The 14079-nt window shown below is 47.2% G+C and overlaps 1 protein-coding gene across 1 annotated transcript in view; it reads left to right on the forward strand.

Annotated features, from left to right (window-relative positions):
- Nucleotides 1–2146: 2146 nt before the first annotated feature.
- LOC140210361 (oxidative stress-induced growth inhibitor 1-like) overlaps nucleotides 2147–14079 on the forward strand; it is a 37212-nt gene continuing 25279 nt past the window's right edge. Inside the window, exons 1-2 of the mRNA XM_072279245.1 lie at nucleotides 2147–2231; nucleotides 6613–6737. The gene's annotated coding sequence lies outside the window, so the exon portion shown is untranslated. The remainder of the gene's footprint in view (nucleotides 2232–6612; nucleotides 6738–14079) is intronic.

Genomic DNA, 14079 nt, shown 5'->3' on the forward strand with positions numbered 1-14079 from the left:
GGAGGGGAAGTTGTGTCTAGTGCTGGAATTTTGTTCAAGTTACATCATGATGACTAAAGGAGACTAGAAAGCATTTGGTGAGCACTGGTTTGCGTATGGGGCAGCCAACGCAGAAGGAACTACAGACAATCTGGGAGGATACACATAAATACAGGATAGGAAATAATTGGGCAATGAATTTGCTGAGAGGCATTGGGAGGTCACTTTACTGGGAAGATGCGGATCAGGGTGGCATTAAGAAATGGGATTAGAATCCTGATTCTCCAAAAGTGTGTTTTCTGAACATTGAATGGACTCACCCATTTTTATATTTTAACTCCTGAGTTTCACAGACATGTCTGATGGTCCAATGGGGTGATTTTTGAATTAAAAGCTTCTGAGTCATTTGACTGCACTAGTTCAACAACAGACACAAAAAAGTCCGTCTTCACAATGAAAGCCGCTTATCAATGGACTTTACACGGACTGGTAATCCAAGTTGTCCTATCCCACTGTGCCTGGTCTGTGGCAAACAACCTACAAATACAGTAATGGCTCCAGCAAAATTGAAAAGACACTGAACTCCAAATCACAGCCATGTGGCTCATAAAGGTGCTGATTATTTTAAATAATCAGCACCTTTATGGAATCTCAAAACTAACAGAGTAAAGCTTTTGTTAATAAAGTCACAGTTAAGACCCAAGAAGCAAGTTATTTAGCAGTAGAACTGATTACCCAGAAAAGGAAAAGTCACACAATTGGTGATAAGCTAATAATGTTGGCATGTGAAATTATAGTGGGTAAAAATGTTCTGACAAGACGCAGTACTTGAAATTGAAAAGATTTCGCACTCAATGATGATGATGACTGGTTCTTCGCTTGTGAAGATCAGGAGGGAAGAAGAGTACTCAGGAGCGACGGCACGATCGTTGGTGACCTAGGCCAATTCTGGATCTGCAGGCTGGCACAGTAGGGACTCTGAAACAGCTGGGATGTGGGCACTTGGGCAGCAAGATCCTTCCTGCGTCTCCTCTTCTCTTCAGCAGTTGCTCTTCTGATTTCCTCAAAATTCTTGGCTGCACCATGGATTGGTGTTCTCCAGTGGTCTCTGTCACAAGCCAGCTGCAGACACTTGTTGATCTCAATATTTGTCTGAGAGAGCTGCTGCTTAATTTGGTCGATGTACCTCTTGCGCAGGGCACCGTGATCTCTCTTGCCCTGAAGAAGTTTTCTGAAAAGTATTGCTTTCGGTAACCTGGAGTTGTCCATACGAGACACGTGGCCTGGCCAGTGGAGCTGCTTGAGCAGCAAAGTGCCTTCAGTGCTTGGAACTTGAACCTTCTCCAGGACCTTGTTGTTGATTTTGCCGAGTGCTTTGATGATGAAAAATAGCTGCAGAAATATGTAAAAGTTGAGCAAGTCTCGGCAAGGCCCTGGATAAAATGTTATGTCTTTTTCTGACAAAATTCTTTTGAGTGGGAGGAGCAATACTATAAGGAATTATTTGTGATAGAAGGGGTTAGTGTTTGCTTTGATAAACACCTAAAGGGTTGGGCTGATTTGAGAATGTGAAGGATTACTATGTGAGGGCCTGGAGTATGATGGGTCAGAGTCTTAAAGCTCAATACAAGCGACCATAATGTGAAATTGTATGGTGTCATGGGTCAGAGAGTGTGAAGGGTTAGAATGTGCAAAATCAGAGTGTGGAGTGTCAGAATGTAAAGGGTGCAAGTGTGGAGGGTCAGAGTGCAGAGAATGAGAGCGTGGAGGGTCAGAGTGTGAGGGTCGGAGAGTGGAGGGTCAGAGTGCGAGGGTCAGAGAGTGAAGGGTCAGAGTGTGGAGAGTGGGAGTACTTTTGTTTCAGCACACATGCATACTTTTTATAATTTCAAAAATAATATTTATTCATAATGTATAAATATACATGAAAAATAAAACATTGCAGGTTAACCTTTTCTTGTACCAGATGATCAGCACATTCAGCAACATTGGTGCTCATGCTGTTATCTGGTGCTGGTCTGTGGGACATGCCTTTGCTCGCCCTGTGGCTCTCCCTCAGTATCCCAACGCTGCTGGCTCGTGCTGAACTTGTGCTGAGTCATTCTCTCTCAGCAGCTTTTCCCGGCCCGCCTCTCCTGCTCAAGCTCCTCCTTGCCTCTGAAGCCACTGTTAAATCCAGAGACAGAGCCAAGAATGAACAGCGTGCCTGCAAGTCGGTAAGCTGGCCACCCCCTGGAGTGCAGCCCCAGCCGGTAAGCCTGTAATCTATCAATGTTCCTGCTTGTAGCACCACTGACTCGCGTCCAAATGCTGAAGGGTTGGTGGGGGTGGTGGACGTGGTGTGATTACACTCCTCCCTCTCCAAAGGAGCTGCTGGGAGGTGCGAGGCATATAGCGGCCCCTCTCTTCCACTCCTCCCAAGTCAGGCGTCCTCTGAGAAATCTCTACGTCAAATGGCCCCTGGCCCCTGCCTCGAGCATGGGTGGTATTGACAGGAAGAGCCGGATTTGGTCTCTTACCAGGGGTTTCACTCGGTTGTCTTCACCACCACGTCCCCTGGAAGTCGAGGAAGGATAGGGCCATCTTCCATCTCTTTGTCAACAGCCTCCCAACCTCATTACCTCCCTCGCCCAAGTCTGCGGCAGTTAGGGCCAAGGCTCAAGTAACGGGTTCGTGCCCAGCTCCCGATCCCGGCTGTCCCGAGTGACCGGCTCTGCCGACAGGCAGTGTGCTGACGAGACCGGGGCTGCTGTGAGTGTGCTGGCCTTGGGCGGGGAGCTGAAAGGGCTGGTGTTGGGGATGAGTGACTGGCTCTGGCAGCAGGAGGAAGCTGGAGTGTCCTCAGGAGCCACAGGTGAAGGCTGATACTGGGAGAGCTCAGTGGCTCTACTGCCCTGTAAGGGCCTGACAGAGTTGCTGTGGGCTAGCCTGTTTTGTCCACAGCCAGGTGTCACTTTTGGATTTGGCTCCAGAAGTTCTCTATGGGTCTGTACACCTTCAGCACAGACAACGTCTGCTACCAGGTCTTTGGTTGTCAGTCCAGCAACATCTCTTTCCTGATTCCCACCTCTCCTGGCGACAATGATTCTGGACCATAGAGTCAGGGGGCCCTCATGAGGCTGGCAACTTTGCTCTTTCATGCAGGTGTTCACTGCATTTCTGTCCACTGCTACATTGGTGGGGAGGCGAGTTTGGTGCTTCCGCTCTGGGTGACCTCAGCAGTTGTGAAGAAGCCATGCATGTCATAGCCATGTGTTTGCTGTCAGGGGCCTGGCTCCATGTACCACGTGTTCTTTAACACTGGTCTCTCTGCTGTCGGGAGCCTGGCTCCATGTACCACGTGTTCTTTAACACTGGTCTCTCTGCTGTCGGGGGCCTGGCTCCATGTACCACGTGTTCTTTAACACTGGTTTCTCTGCTGTCAGGGGCCTGGCTCCATGTACCACGTGTTCTTTAACACTGGTTTCTCTGCTGTCGGGGGCCTGGCTCCATGTACCACGTGTTCTTTAACACTGGTCTCTCTGCTGTCGGGAGCCTGGCTCCATGTACCACGTGTTCTTTAACACTGGTCTCTCTGCTGTCGGGGGCCTGGCTCCATGTACCACGTGTTCTTTAACACTGGTTTCTCTGCTGTCAGGGGCCTGGCTCCATGTACCACGTGTTCTTTAACACTGGTTTCTCTGCTGTCGGGAGCCTGGCTCCATGTACCCCGTGTTCTTTAACACTGGTTTCTCTGCTGTCAGGGGCCTGGCTCCATGTACCACGTGTTCTTTAACACTGGTTTCTCTGCTGTCGGGGGCCTGGCTCCATGTACCACGTGTTCTTTAACACTGGTCTCTCTGCTGTCGGGGGCCTGGCTCCATGTACCACGTGTTCTTTAACACTGGTCTCTCTGCTGTCAGGGGCCTGGCTCCATGTACCACGTGTTCTTTAACACTGGTTTCTCTGCTGTCGGGAGCCTGGCTCCATGTACCACGTGTTCTTTAACACTGGTCTCTCTGCTGTCAGGAGCCTGGCTCCATGTACCATGTGTTCTTTAACACTGGTTTCTCTGCTGTCGGGAGCCTGGCTCCATGTACCACGTGTTCTTTAACACTGGTTTCTCTGCTGTCGGGAGCCTGGCTCCATGTACCACGTGTTCTTTAACACTGGTCTCTCTGCTGTCAGGGGCCTGGCTCCATGTACCACGTGTTCTTTAACACTGGTTTCTCTGCTGTCAGGGGCCTGGCTCCATGTACCACGTGTTCTTTAACACTGGTCTCTCTGCTGTCGGGAGCCTGGCTCCATGTACCACGTGTTCTTTAACACTGGTTTCTCTGCTGTCAGGGGCCTGGCTCCATGTACCACGTGTTCTTTAACACTGGTTTCTCTGCTGTCAGGGGCCTGGCTCCATGTACCACGTGTTCTTTAACACTGGTTTCTCTGCTGTCGGGAGCCTGGCTCCATGTACCATGTGTTCTTTAACACTGGTTTCTCTGCTGTCGGGAGCCTGGCTCCATGTACCACGTGTTCTTTAACACTGGTTTCTCTGCTGTCGGGAGCCTGGCTCCATGTACCACGTGTTCTTTAACACGGGTTTCTCTGCTGTCAGGAGCCTGGCTCCATGTACCATGTGTTCTTTAACACTGGTTTCTCTGCTGTCGGGAGCCTGGCTCCATGTACCACGTGTTCTTTAACACTGGTTTCTCTGCTGTCAGGGGCCTGGCTCCATGTACCACGTGTTCTTTAACACTGGTTTCTCTGCTGTCGGGAGCCTGGCTCCATGTACCACGTGTTCTTTAACACGGGTTTCTCTGCTGTCAGGAGCCTGGCTCCATGTACCATGTGTTCTTTAACACTGGTTTCTCTGCTGTCGGGAGCCTGGCTCCATGTACCACGTGTTCTTTAACACGGGTTTCTCTGCTGTCTCTGCTCTTTTCTCATTGCTGCCATCAGGAAGAAGCCTCAGGACTCACACCACCAAGTTCAGGAATAGTTATTATCCCTCAACCATTATGTCCTTGAACCAAATGGGAAACCTCACTTGCCCACCACTGAAATGTTCCCACAACCTATGGATCCACTTTCAAGGACTCTACATCTCATGTTCTCAATATTTATTGTATTTTTATTTATTATTAATATTATTTCTGTTATTATTTCTGTTTGTATGTGAAGTTTGTTGGCTTTTGCACAATGGTTGTTCACCTTGTTGGTATGGTCTTTCATTAATTCTATTACAATTACTGAATTTATTGTGGGTGCCTGCAGGAAAACTAATCTCAAGGTTGTATATATCTACTTTGATAATAAATTTACTTTGAACTTTGACGTTGATGCTGCCTGGGAGAGGCTACTTGTCTGTGCCAGAAGCCAGAATTTCCCCACAGACTCACCTGCTGGATTTGGAAGAGCGGCTGGGTCAGGAAATGTCATCAAGGAAGGAGGTCTCCTTGCTCTGTGCCTCAGGAAAACTCAGATCCAGAGTCATCACAGTGGACGACGAGCTGTGGTCTGACCTGTGTTGTGGATTCTGTCCCTGCATGGAGCCCCAAGAGAGACATATGGTGTATGGCCTCTTTCAACCTCCAAAAGCCAGTCGAGATGGTCTGTTCGGATCGCCTCTGACATTTGCCTCCCTTGAGAAATCAGTCCTACACTTACCTGCCCTCCCCAATGTCTGGCATCTTCTTCTGCACATTCAGAAGCTAACCTGAAAATCGCTGCCAATTTGTTCCCTGAACCTTGTGATGGAATGGGATTTACGCTCAGCACCTTCAAAATGAAAGGTCCTCTCCCGGCCTGCCCACTGTGAAACACTGTCCTGCAAACATGTAGCACACATAGCACAGTGGGTCAGGCAGCATCTGTGGAGAGGAATGGACAGTTGATGATATGGATCACGTACTTCATCTGGACGGGAAAGCAAGAGCGGTGATAGCCAGTAGAAAGGAGTGAAGGGCAAGGATGATGCAAGAGCTGGCAGGACATAGGTGGATCCAGATGAGGAGGGGAAATAAGCAGATTAGGCAGGGGGAGAGTGGGGATGTTGTCAGAGGTGATAAATGGAAGTGAGCAAGGGCTGAAGAAGTTGGAGTCTGACAGGAGGGGGAAGGTAGACCATAGAATCAAGGGAGGTAGGGACGGACCCACCACAAAACCTATAGTTCTTTCCATGTTCTAGGAGGAACTGAGGGCTGACACTTACCACAGCCTTCAATATATTGGATATGCTTTCGTCGGTCAAGGAAATCAAGGCCTCAAATAAAACACAGGACTAATGGTTGACTGAGACACATAAGGTGCTGGTGGAACTCATGACAGCATTAGTGGAGGGAAATAAACAGTTGACATTACAGGCCAAGACCCTTCAGCAGGGCTGGAAAGGAAGGGGCCTGCAGCCAGACTAAGAAGGAGGGGCAGACGATGAAGATCCCTATCCTCGTATATGCTTCTGAGATCAAGACTTCCCACACGCATACCTCAGTGTTCCAGAGTGATATTCCCAAAAATGTTTCAGCGGAATATTCCACTGGAAGGATAAGTGATCCAACTTTCCCGGGAGCGAGGTGCCTGTTTCCCTTGTCAGTTGATTACTTTGGCCTTAGCTATGTCATTCACAGGCTTAACATCACATCTTCCATTTTGATGCAGGTGTTGGAAATCTGGAGTGAACGAAAAACTGCTGGAACAATTCAGTGCGTCAAACTGCATCTGTGAGGGATGGGGTGGTCAACCAATTGGGTAGAGACCCTGCGTCAGGACTGAAGTTTGTCAAGGTAAGAGGTTACCAGAGGGATATACTCAGGGACGTGTTCATTCATTGGAAGGTGTTTCCAGAAGAAAGCATTCAGGGATAAGAGCATAATACAGAGGAACGGAATTAAGCCACTAAGCCCATTGAGTCCGCTCTATCGTTCCATCATGGCTGATCTCAGATCCCACTCAAACCCTTACACCGGCACTCTCGCCATACCCTTTGATACCCTGATCGATCAGGAAACAATCAACTTCCACTTTAAATATACACACGGACCTGGCCTCCACTGCAGACTGGCAGAGCATTCCACAAGTTTAGTACTCTGTTTAAAACAATTCTTCCTTACCTCTGTTCTGAAGGGTCACCCCTCAAGTTTGAGGCTGTGCCCTCTAGTTCTGGATATCCCCACCATAGGAAACATCCTCTCCACATCCACCCTATCTAGCCCTTTCAACATTCAGCAGGTTTCAATGAGATCCCCACACATGTTTCTAAATTCCAGTGAGTATAGGCCCAAAGCGACCAAATGCTCATCATATGTTACCCTCTTCATCCCTGGAGTCATCCTCATGAACCTCCTGTGACTCTCGCCAATGACAACACATCCCTTCCAAGATATGAGGACCAAAACTGTTGACAATACCTCAAATGCAGCCTGATTAGTGAGTTATAAAGCCTCAGCGTTGACTCCTTGCTTTTATATTCTATTTCCCCCTGAAATAAACACCTACATTGCATTTGCCATCTTTACCACAGACTCAATCTGTAAATTAACCTTCTGGGAGTCTTGCATGAGGACTCCTACGTCCCTCTGTACCTCTGATGCTTGAACTATTGTCTCATTTTGATAATAATCCACACTATTGTTCCTTTTACCAAAATTCATTATCATATATTTCCCAACATGGTATTCCACCTGCCACTTTTTTGCCCATTCTTCCAATTGGTCTAAGTCCTGCTGCAATAGCATTGCTTCCTCAGCACTGCATATCCTATCTTCATCTCATTTGCATACTTTGCCACAAAGCCATGAATTACACTATCTAAATCATTAACAAACAATGTGAAAAGTAACAGTCCCAATACTGACCCCTGAGGAACACCACACTGGCAGCCAACCAGAAAAGACCCCCTTTATTCCTACTCACTGCCTCCTGCCTGTCAGCCCTGTAACACCATAGGATTTTATCTTGTTAAGCAGCCTCTTGTGTGGCACCTTATCAAATGCCTTCTGAAATCCAAGTAAATAACATCCACTGCCTCTCCTTTGTCCACCCTGCTTGTTACTTCCTCAAAGAACTCTAACAGATTTGTCAGGCAAGATTTCCCTTTACAGAAACCATGTTGACTTTGACCTACTTTATCATTAGTCTCCAAGGATGAGTCTGTTCATGGGGAGAAGTTAGAGAGAAAACCATTCAGGGATGTGTTCAAAGCCATCTTTTGCTTTCCTCTTCCAAAATACGTTTATTCAATGGTTACAGAATACAATATTACACTTCTTCACCATACACATCATTTACAATTTTGAACTATTACATACTCATTACTGTGGTTCCAGAAATGTCCCATTGCATTCATGCACACCTCAGGCCATTTGTCAGGGACACACTGGCACAGTCATAACCCCAGCTTGGGAGCAACCCTCAGCTGCCCAACGCACAGACCCACGAACACCCACCTTGGCCGTGTCCAAAGGAACCCTAAGTGAGCCAGCTCCCTCCGCACTGCGCTGGGACCAAAGATGAGGTGCATGGGGCTAAAGTGTGACCAAATCTTCTGGAGCACCTGCCGGACTTCTGTGGCTCTCCAACTTGTGACTGCTCGTAGTGAAGGAGGATCTTTGGGATGGTACTGAGAACCTCAAATTCATTTATTGGAAGCAAACAGGACACTGCGCAACAGACTCTTCACACAACCCATCAGCCATCCCCACCCCTCTATGGAAGTGTCTGTGGTTCCAACGTTTGCCTCGTCAGTGACCCCATAATCTGGGAGGGTGCAGGTCACCTTCAATGCTGAAGGACTGCCTCAGAAGATGAGGGGAGCAGTTGCGTATTTTTCTTTGTTTGCACACAGCGGCTATTATTGAATCTCTGCAGCACAACATACACGGATGGTCACAGAGGGAGAGGGTTCATGTGGTAACATGTGCACAATACTCGTAGGCACAAAGCTAGCCAGCTGCACAGGCTAGGAGCAGGATGCTGTGAAGCATCCTGCAGAGTGAGAGAGGCTGTGTGGCTGGGGAAGTACCTGGCAGGTGGAATGAGGTGTGCAATTGTGAGGAACTCTCCCACTTTCATAGAAAGACAGAAAAGGTCACGGTGCTTTGTTCTTTGGCAAGAGACTTAAAGATGTTCTGGTGTTCAGACAGACCAAAATATCCATGTATTAAATGAACATGCAGGTGTAGCAATTTCATTGAGAAGGCAAACAATGTGTTGTTCACTATAAGACAATGAGAGTCATCTAACTCCAAATATATATGGCCCCAGTACAACCCGATATGGAGATTGATGTACTGGCCTTGTCTCCCCTGCAAGGAAGGATATAGTCCAGATAGAACATGTGCAAAACAAGATCACGAGGGTTCATTCAAACTCTGAATGACTGTGAAAAATAACACAGGGTAAATGGAAGGGAGAATCATTGGGAATGACAATGTGGTCTCTGCTTCAGTTTCAATGTCCGTCTTGCCTGGTTCAGCACAGCATGACAGACTGCATGGCGTGTTCCGGTGCTAAATGGTTCCGTATTCTGCCGCAGTCTGAACTCATGCAGTCCGGAGAACGTGACAATTCCAGCTACTCTCCATGAGAAAGGCTCTGTTCCACAAGTTGCCTGTGAGAGCGTTATATTTGTTGTTGTTCCAGCTGCTGCCAATAACCATGACAACGCCTCCGGCATCCATTCAACATTCCACTGCCTCTCCCCCTTGGGAACAGGCAGCATTGCCGTGTATAAAGTACTTTGATCAATGAAAATAACACATCTATTGTTTCCACTTGCACACACCAATCACCACTCCTTTGATCAGTCCCACCTCCTCTCTCCAGCTGTTCACTATTTCTACTTGTGCACACCAATCTTCCTCTTCTCTTTACTCACACCTCCCTCCTCACTCTCCAGCTGTTCACTGTTCCAACTAGTGCACACCAATCACCACTCCTTGCTCAGTGCCCCCTCCTCTCTCCAGCTGTTCACTATTTCTACTTGTGCACACTAATCATCCTCTTCTCTTTGCTCAGCCCTGCCTCCTCACTCTCCAGCTGCTTACTGTTTCCAGTTGTACACACCAATCTTCCTCTTCTCTTTGTTCAGCCCTGCCTCCTCACTCCCCAGCTGCTCACTGTTTCCAGTTGTACACACCAATCTTCCTCTTCTCTTTGCTCAGCCCTGCCTCCTCACTCTCCAGCTGCTCACTGTTTCCAGTTGTACACACCAATCTTCCTCTTCTCTTTGCTCAGCCCTGCCTCCTCACTCCCCAGCTGCTCACTGTTTCCAGTTGTACACACCAATCTTCCTCTTCTCTTTGCTCAGCCCTGCCTCCTCACTCCCCAGCTGCTTACTGTTTCCAGTTGTACACACCAATCTTCCTCTTCTCTTTGCTCAGCCCTGCCTCCTCACTCTCCAGCTGCTCACTGTTTCCAGTTGTACACACCAATCTTCCTCTTCTCTTTGCTCAGCCCTGCCTCCTCACTCCCCAGCTGCTCACTGTTTCCAGTTGTACACACCAATCTTCCTCTTCTCTTTGCTCAGCCCTGCCTCCTCACTCTCCAGCTGCTTACTGTTTCTACTTGTGCACACCAATCACCTCTCCTTGCTCAGCCCCATCAGAGTGTGACTGAAAATGGATGTACTCTGGGAATTGCACGACAGAAATGTGAAGATCATTTAAAGAGCACTTGCAGGAGATTCAGGATAACTTTGTCCCATTGAGGCAGGGAAAGGATGACAGTGTTGTTGACAAGGTAAACAGAACATCTAGTCAAAAGGAAGAAAAAAAAAACATATTTAATGTTCAGGAAGCAAGGGTCAAACAGGGCTCTGGAGAGTTACAAGGTAGGCAGGAAGGATCATAAGAATGGGCTTAGGAAAGCTGGAAGGGACATGACAAGGCTTTAAAACACCAAGGCATTCTACATGTATGTGAAGAACAGGATGATGACTAGACTGAAGGTAGGACCGATCAGTGATAGAAGAGGAAACGTGTGACTGGAGTCGGAGGAGGTTGGAAAGGTCCTTAATGGATATTGTGCTTCAGTGTTCGCCTGTGAGAAAGACTTTGATGTTTGTGAAGAAAGCACGAAGCAGGGTCTTGGACCGAAACGTCAACTGTTTATTCACTTCCATGGATGCTGCCTGACCTGCTGAGTTCCTCTAGCACTTTGTGTATGTTGCTTCAGATTTCCAGTATCTGCAGAATTTATTGTGTTTATGATACGATAGAACATGTTCACATGAAGGAAGAGGATGTGCTGGAAATTCGCAATAACATTAGGATAGATAAGTCCCTGGGGCTGGACAGGATATACCTCAACTTACTACAGGAAGTGAGGGAAGAGACTGTTGTGCCTTTGGCGATGATATTTCCATCCTCGTTGGCCACAGGAGTAGTGCCAGAGAATTGTGGCAAACGATATTCCATTGTTTAAGACAGGGAGTAAGGATAACCTTGGGAATTATAGGCTAGTGAGGTTTACTTGTGGGCTAATTTTTGGAGAAGATTCTTGGAGACAGGACTTACAAGTATTTGAGAAGCATCGTGTGATTAGGAATAGTCAGCACGGCTTTGTGACAAATAGGTCATGCCTCATGGACCTGTATTATTTGAGGATGTGACAAAGCACATTGATGAAGGTAGAGCAGTGGATATGGTGTAAGGCATTTGATAATGTTCCCCATGGTAGGTTCATTCAGAAAGTGAAAAGGCATGAGATCCAGGGAAGCATATGGATTCAGAAATGGCAGTGGATGGTTGTAGCCAATGTTTTTTTCACAGTGCTTAGTATCTAGTGATGTTCCACAGGGATCTGTTTGGCACATTGCTTTTCATGATTTTTGAAAATGACTTGGATGAAGAAGCGGACAAGGAGGCAAGTAACATGCAGATGAAGTTTTGGGTAGTGTAGAAAGTTGTCATAATTGATAACGGGATATTTATAGGATGCAGAGCTGGGCTGGGAAGTAGCAGATGGAGTTCTACCCTGAAAAGTGTTTTTTGTTACTTTGGAAGGTTGAATTTGAAGGTAGAATACAGGGCTAATGGCAGGATTATTAGCAGAATGGAGGAACAGAGGAATATTGAGGTCCACGTCCAAAGTTACGGTGTAAGTTGATAGGGTTGTTAAGAAGGTATATGGTGCGTTGGCCATTAGGTAGGGTGATTATGCTTGAGAGCCGTGAGGTAATGTTGCAGCTCTATAAAACCCTGGTAAGACCACCCTTGGAATATTGCGTTCAGTTTTGGACACCTCATGATAGGAAGGATGTGGAAGTTTTAGAGAGGATGCAGAGAGATTTACCAGCATGCTGCCTGGACTGGAGAGCATGTCTTATCAGGATAGGTTGAGTGAGCTTGGCATTTCTCTCTGGAGTGAATGAGAATGAGTGTGAATTGATAGACGGGTACAAGATGATAAGAGGCATAGATCAAGTGGATAGCCAGAGGCTTTATCCCCAGGGTGAAAATGGGGCATATTTTAATTTGATTGGAGTAAAGTACAGGGGGATGTTAAAGGTAAGTGTTTTAGACAGAACGGTGAATACATGAACTGTCCTGTCAAGTGTGATGGTAGAGACCGATACATTGGAAGCATTTAAGAAATTCTTAGACAGATACATAGACGATAGAAAAGTGATGGCACTGTATGAGGGAAGGGTTAAATCGATTTTAGAGTAGATTAAAAAGGTGGTGTAACATCATGAGCTGCAGGGTCTGTACTGTTCTAAAAGCATGGTCTCTCTGTAATGATGCTTCCTTGTTCACATATTAGTGTGCTATCGTCTGCCTGCCTCTCACTGGCATTCATCACTCTCTTCCTCCCCTCTCTAATCCCTCCCTCCTCCGCCCTCCATTTCTGCCTCTCCCTCTCTTTCTCTATTTCCCTCTTTGTCTTCCTTTCTTTCTCCCTGCCTGCCATTTTCTCTGTCTTCCCCTTTCTTGGCCTCTCCTTGACTGTCTGCCCTCTCTGTTTTCCTCTCTCTTACATTCTTCCCCTTCTCTCATTCTTTTCGCTTCACCTTCCTCTCCCCGTCATCCCACGCTCTCTGTTTCTTCCTCCTTTTTCCTCGCTGTCTCTTCTTTCTTTCTCTCCCTTTCCTCTCTCCTTTCTCTCACAAAACACCTCTCCTCCACCTTTGCCTTTCTTCATTTCTCTCCTTCATCATCTCAGGAGTCCACTTCTGGTTTCTAACTTTTGTCCTTGTGGGACTGCCCTGGGACCATGCGTTCTTTAGGTTGATCTGTGATAATTTACCTGCCGATATTTGATTCTGCCACCCCTGACAGGTCCCTGCTCACCCCTCTGGGGTTAATCCACATGACCCTGGTTATTAACCTGAACGTTTTGATTCAATGAGTGCTATTCTCCGAGGGCTTCCTGCTCATACACAGCCCATGGCTCCTTTCCGAGAAACAGATTCCACGCTCTCTCCTTCCCGAGGAGCTAGATATACAAAGGGGTTCTCCTGCACACAATTCAGAACATCATTACTTTTCCCTTTACAGTAACATTGTCCCACTGATTTTCAGGTGACTATAATAGGACATAGAACAGCCTGGTAACATGCCCTTTGGCCCACGGTGTCTGTGCCGAAGAGGTTCCTTCTGTCTGCAAGTGATGCATATCTCTCCACTCCTTGCCTCTGTACATGCCTGTCTCCATGCCTCTTAAACCTTGCTGTCATATCTGCCTCCACCACCTCCCATGGCAGCCTGCCAGTCCATTCCAGGTACCCTTCACTCTCTGTGTAATACATCTTTGCTCTGCACATCTGTTTGACAGCATTGAGGAGGTGTCTGCATGAGCATTTGAGTCACCCAGACTGACATGGCTAAGTGCCCAGGCCTTGAAGAGGGGATTAATACAGAGGGGTTCCCACCAGTCAGTGTGGGCATATTTGGCCAAATGGCATGTTTTTGTATGATTTCACGATCCTGGCAGGGACTTGTTCTATCGCTGAGCAGCTGTGAACCATCTGATTGGCCTATCAGAGTTTCCTTTGGGAACTAGTTGACTTGACCAGCATTTCTGATCTGGCTATTGTTCACGATTGCACTTAACCAATTTCCTCCGGGATCAATAAAGTATGACTGTGACTATGACTATGACTATGACTATGACTAATAGAAAAAA

The sequence above is a fragment of the Mobula birostris genome, chromosome 15 (assembly GCF_030028105.1).
Source record: "Mobula birostris isolate sMobBir1 chromosome 15, sMobBir1.hap1, whole genome shotgun sequence".
NCBI lineage: Eukaryota > Metazoa > Chordata > Chondrichthyes > Myliobatiformes > Myliobatidae > Mobula > Mobula birostris.